Source organism: Solanum stenotomum, chromosome 8, assembly GCF_019186545.1.
Source record: "Solanum stenotomum isolate F172 chromosome 8, ASM1918654v1, whole genome shotgun sequence".
Taxonomy (NCBI): Eukaryota; Viridiplantae; Streptophyta; class Magnoliopsida; order Solanales; family Solanaceae; genus Solanum; species Solanum stenotomum.
This window is the reverse complement of record NC_064289.1, coordinates 19,128,347-19,134,452: the sequence shown is the minus strand read 5'-3', so window position 1 is coordinate 19,134,452 and position 6,106 is coordinate 19,128,347. Positions and strand designations below refer to the sequence as shown.

The 6,106-nt window shown below is 32.8% G+C and overlaps 2 protein-coding genes across 2 annotated transcripts in view; both read right to left on the bottom strand.

Annotated features, from left to right (window-relative positions):
• LOC125872090 (sesquiterpene synthase 12-like) overlaps positions 1-6,106 on the bottom strand; it is a 335,684-nt gene that overhangs the window by 2,855 nt on the left and 326,723 nt on the right. The gene's annotated exons all lie outside the window — the stretch shown is intronic.
• Positions 1-6,106, bottom strand: part of LOC125872110 (superoxide dismutase [Mn], mitochondrial) — a 333,170-nt gene that overhangs the window by 319,481 nt on the left and 7,583 nt on the right. The window lies entirely within an intron of this gene.

The following is a 6,106-nucleotide window of genomic DNA, read 5'->3' as shown; positions in this document are numbered from 1 at the left end:
TTTTTTTTTAATTATTAGTTTTAAGTAAGATTTTATCAATTCAACATTGAAAAACATCCTTTTATTGAGACAATTATTATATGAATTATTAACACAATTTTATAAGTAATAAGTTGATAAACTTTAAAGATAAGAGTTAGAATCATAGAATTTGATTCAAAAAGTTGATAACTTGGTATACCTACTTTAATATGAAAATTAACAAATAAATTAAAAAAAAAAATTTGTAATGCACTTTGTTCAACACTTTTCGACTATTGATTCATATTTTTGAGAGTGTATTACTCTAACTATCAAAGATTTGAAGAAATAGAGTGCAAAAAGAGTTACAAAGGATAAATAATGTGAGTGTTAACGAAGAAAATGTAAGAACCAAAACAATGTTTCCTTAATTTCTTCTATTTGAATGCGGTTAAAATACATAATTTTTTATTTATAAAAATTTGAGGCCCCCAATGCCTAAAATTTTATAGGCAAGAGCTGGCCCTGCTCCTAGCTAGATCCACAAAGACAGATTGGTGCACTAAACTTGCACAATATATATATATATATACGCGTACCGTAAGTTGAGGAGTGTAGGAGAGAAAATGACTGCTCCAGACAGTTGATTCAAAATTCGCTAAGCGACGAGATTTTGAAGAAGCATTTGTTGCTAATTCACGAGTCATCTTCCTCATCTTGTAATCCCTCACGAGTACTCTATGTTGAACTGATGTTTCAGAGAGGAAACTCAAACTATGTCTCCCAGTGCTGGATTGAAAATTTGTCAAGTTGGGAGAAACCACAATTGCTTGACTCATTCTTTTTTCTTTTCTCTCCCAAAAAGTTGTCTTTTTTAAAAATAAAAAAGTGTTATAAAATAAAGCATGTGCAGTATTATAAAATGATAAGAAGAAAGAGATCTAGAAAGAGTAGTAGTAACTTTGTATTCACTTTTTGTGTTTTTCTCATACTTAAGATGAGTAACTAATAGACTATTTATAAGTCTCATGAATTCAAATTACTTGGCCATACAAACAAGATATAGTGTGTTATTAGGTACAAAGAATGGCCTCATGGTCATCCACATAGTTTTACAACAAAAAGGTTTTATATCTAAACTTACGCCTAATATAATGAAATATTTATAGAGATAATATTTCTTATGATCACGCAAACTATGAACTTTTTAACATAAAGTCACTATGCATGGACTAACTTTGTAAGTAAAACACATGTAGATGAGTGATTTTCTTTGAAAAGAGCCTACAATTGAGTGATTTTTGAGCTAAAATCATATCTGAGTGACTTTTTGTGAAAATATCTCATAATTGATGAGTGACTTTTGAGTTAAAAATTTAAAATTAAGTGACTTTTAGAACATAATGATTAACTAGTGGGTAGTTTGATTATTCTTTATTTACTAATTAATTTATTTTTTATTTTCTTACCTTATATTTTAATTATATTTTTGTGTATAATTAAATAATCAAATAATCAAATTAAATCGAATCAAAATCAACAATAATCAAATTGATTTGTGACATCCTACTTAACCATTTGTTCATTTTTCACTTGTAGTTTTCAATTCCCATATGTCTGTAGTCTCATATATCTCATGTGCAAGCAATTCCATGACACATTTGTGGTTGTCAAAGCTTTTTCAAGTATCTCTTCGTTGTATTTTTAGATGTGATATCTCAACAAATTTAATAATACTTGAACATCAAGAAGAGTTTGTATAAATTTTCTATTAGTCCCTAACTTGAATTTAATAACGCTTAACCTCATTAGTCACGAGCAAGAATTTTTTTTTTTTAAAATTTTTAATTTTGATACATTTGTGGTTTGTCAAGAATTTTTTAATAATGCTTGAACATCATTGGTAGCTTTGAATTTTCTATCATGATTTCTGAATTAATTGTAAATAATTAAAGATAGCAATAGAACAGGGCGAGACATATTTGAATCATATGTGTGGTGGGCGCGATTAGACTTATTTATGTGAAACGAGACGACTAAACTAAAAGCAAATTTTCTTATTTATTTATTAATTCTTCAAGTTAGTACATTTTATTTTCTTATAAAGTTTTCTTTTGAATTATCTTTTTATTTATTGTAATCTATTTTGAAATTTACTAAGTTATTAGAATAATTTCTAAAAAGAATTCATTTGGATTAGCTGGAAATTTTCTATGGAATCACATTTCACTTCTTTTGTTTATTAACTTAAGGGCATCAACAATTTCTTTTAAAATATTTATTGCCTACACCAATTTGCGGGACCTAGTCGTAATTAAGGTAAACATGGTATAATGTTAAAAATTTTGATACGATAATTTTGTTTTTTTAGAATATTATATTATTACTATAACAAATTAATTTAATATTATAAAGTTCATTCAATATTTTGTGGTACAATTAATTGATAACTATCTCTCCCAATATTATATTAATTGTTGTCTAATCATACTGTTAACATTTATATATATATTTTAAATCTGGACAGCTTTGCATGCTCTAAAATTGGGCACCTTTTTTTGTAAGTTTCATTTAAATATTTGTTGCCTATAGCAATTTTTCAAGAAAAAAAAAATAATTAAAATCTGGACAGCTTTGCTTGCTCTAATAGTTGAGAAAAATTGACAAATGATAAATAATTGAACAAGTACTGCAGTATTGAAAAATGATAGTAATAAATAAATTTTAAAAATAGGTAGGCATGTTTTTTTTTTTAAAAAAATTCATTCAATTAAAAAAAAATAAATTATGTGAGATCACGGATTTACGGGAAGCAAATTTATGCAGGATGAAGCGGAGCGGGTTGAAAATAAAAAATTATGTTATATGAAATCGAACGGGATAAATTCATTTTTTTACAAATTTATGTGAATTAACCCTGCAATTACCCTGTCCCACTCTATTTGTCATCTCTACAAATAACAAGAAAAGGGGAAGTTGTTCTTCACACGGGCCCAATTATTATTTGAAATTCATAATTTTTAATCATGATAATTTTTAAAATACAATAATATTTATTTTTTCTACTAATAATATCTGCAATTTAACAGTAACATTAGAAATCAAAGGAAATTTATGAATAAAAAGATCGAGAAATAATAAGCAAATGTATTTCTTAGTTAATAATAATAAAAGCTGATAGAATTTTGGACAATTAAACCAAAAGTTTAAATTTAAATCATAGGGATATTTGCTACATTTTAAGTAGATTCGTCAAGATCGTTGAGTTTAGCTTGTGGATTTTGTCAAAGGGTGATCCCTACAAGGTATGTGAGATCACATAGCGTTGGGTTAGTTCACCCACACGCCAACCATGATTCAATTCGGCGAATTTAAGTCTTTGAAAATTTAGAAATTGAGTTCTTGATGAACATAGTTGAAAGTTTCGTTTGAATTTCTTGTGAGTTGTGTTGTTGGAGTTTCTTGCGATTTGATTCATGTTTGCAGGTGTAATTTTGGTTTGAATCTATCATATATTGAGGGTATAAATGATTCTAAGTGTTTGGGGAGGGAACCATTGAAGTGTAGAGGGTTTAGAGATGAAAAACAGAGAAGAAAAGTCGTCAAACACCGGGGAATAGGGGTCGGGCGTCGCGCCAACCAGCGCCCCCCTAAAGGGGTTCTGAATCTTCACCCTTGGGGCGCCGCGCCAGCCAGCGCTCCCCAGACTAGTCTCTGAATATTGAGGGTTGGCGCCCCACGCCTCTCAGAGCGCCAGGGACGCTAGTTCTCCCCATTTGTTCCCCATCATTTCGTACTTGTTCCTTAGCAATGTACCTATGTTTTTTAGTTGATTCCAACACTCTTGGGTACATTTAAACATCATGAAATCATCCATAAACATGAGATCATGAGCCTTGAATCCATAATCCAATTCAAGGAAAGTTAGGATCAAAGTCAAGAGAAGTTAAAAGTCAAGTCTAGAAGTTAAGAAGCAAGTCAAGAGAAGTTTATAAAGTTTTTCTAAAGTCTTTCACAAACGTTTTAACTTTGTTATAAGACTTAAGTTTCAAGTTAAGCAAAGAGTAAAGAGTTGAGTTCATTTCTCAAAAAGCTATAAGGGAACTAAGTATTCCCAAGAGTTTTAAATGTTTTCACATTTGAATAAGAAAGGGAAACACCGGTTTCCAAGAGAGCTTTTAAGCTAAAGTTTTGAGTAATTATCTCAAAACAAAGAAAGAAGTTTTGATTTTAAATCATATGAGCTAAGTATATCATGGGTAGTAAAATATCATACTTTTTAGATGACTCCTTAATATGCTTTTAGCATAGACTAGTGGATCCACTTAGTTAAGCGTTCTATATGACGGCAAAGTATATAACAGTTCTGGCAGCGTGGGCAAGACGATGTATCACCACTTAGGCTCATAGTAATGGTTGTCGGTTAGAGAATCTCCCACAGAAACTATATTACTTTATTATATGAGTAAAATTGAGTTTGTTATTGCATTTTCTTTAACGAACTAAGTTGTTTTCCACTGTTTTACAAGCTTTCTATATATTGAATATGTTTATTGCTTTATATTGAGTTAAGTTATTCATGAGTTGAGTAAAGCCAAGGTAAGTGTTCCTTTTAGATCATTTTTAAGATTAAGTTATGTTTAGCATTCCAACTCGCATACTCGTACATTCAATGTACTGATGCCAGTTGGCCTGCATCTTATTATGATGCAGACGCAGGTAACCAGGATCAGCATTCAGTGCCTCATTGATCCAATGGAGCACTTAGAGTCAGTTGGTGAGCCTTCTTGCATTTCGGAGGACTCTTTTTATCATTTACTTTCAGTATTTCATTGTTAGGATGATCGGGGGTCTTGTCCCGACATCCCTCTTTATTTTAGAGGCTTTATAGATAGTCAGACAATTAGCAGTTCAATTGTCTTTACATTTTCATTTCATATATTAAGACTTGAGTTGCCATTTCGGCCAAGTTGAATGGTTGACCTTTTAAGCATTCTCAGTATTTTATTATTCAAGTGAGTATTGTGCTATTGATCATTACAAATAAGCATAGAGTCTTTCGCTGAGTAAGTAAGTCAGGCCAAGGGTTCGCTTAGGGCCAGCAATGGTTCTCGAGTGACGGCTATGTCTGGGGTGTAGGCTCGGGCATGTCAAACTTGGTATCAGAGCCCAGAGTTCAAGGGTCATAGGGAGTCTATGAAGCCGTGTCTATAGAGTCCTAGTTATCGGTGTGAAGCACGCCACATCTATAATTAGGAGGCTGCAACACTTAGGAAAATTATCTCACTTCTTTCACACTCATTTCATGCGTTAAAGTTTGATCTTTAAAAAGTTTCCTTCTAATCGTACTTGCGCGTGTTTTTCAGATAATCATGACTCCACGAAGAGCTATCAAAGGTCATCCTGCTAGGTGTAATGTTGAGGAGCAAGGGGTACCCAATGCACCTGAAGTGCAACCCCAAGGAGAAGTCACTAACGCTGAATTCAGAGAAGCGATAAGAATACTCAGTCAAGCTGTGACTAAACAGGTTGGGCAACAGAGAGGGGCTAGACAGGAAGTGACTGATACTTCGAGGATTTGTGAGTTCTTGAGGATGAATCCTCCAAGTTTCACGGGTTCAAGTACTACTGAGGATCCAGAGAGTTTTGTTGAGGAACTGAAGAAGGTATTTGAGGTTATGCATGTTGCCGCTACTAAAAAAGTTGAACTAGCTGCTTATCAACTGAAGAATGTTGCTAGGACTTGGTTTGACCAGTGGAAAAATGGTAGAGCTGATGATGTACCACCTGCGAGTTGGACATCTTTTGAGGAGGCCTTCTTGGGGCGTTTCTTTGCCCGAGAAGTGAAAGTGGCTAAGGTACGAGAATTTCTCACACTTAAGCAGGATTCTTTGAATGTTTATGCGTATGGGTTGAAGTTCACCCAAATATCCCGTTATGCACCGGAGATGGTTGCGGACATGAGGAGTAGAATGAGTCTATTTGTTGCTGGGTTGTCCTGTCTATCAAACATAGAGGGCAGGGAAGCTATGTTAATTGGGGACATGGACATATCAAGGTTGATGGTCTATGTGCAACAAATTGAGGAAGAAAAGTTGAGGGATATGGAGAAATTCAGAAACAAGAAGGCTAAGATAGGGAATGA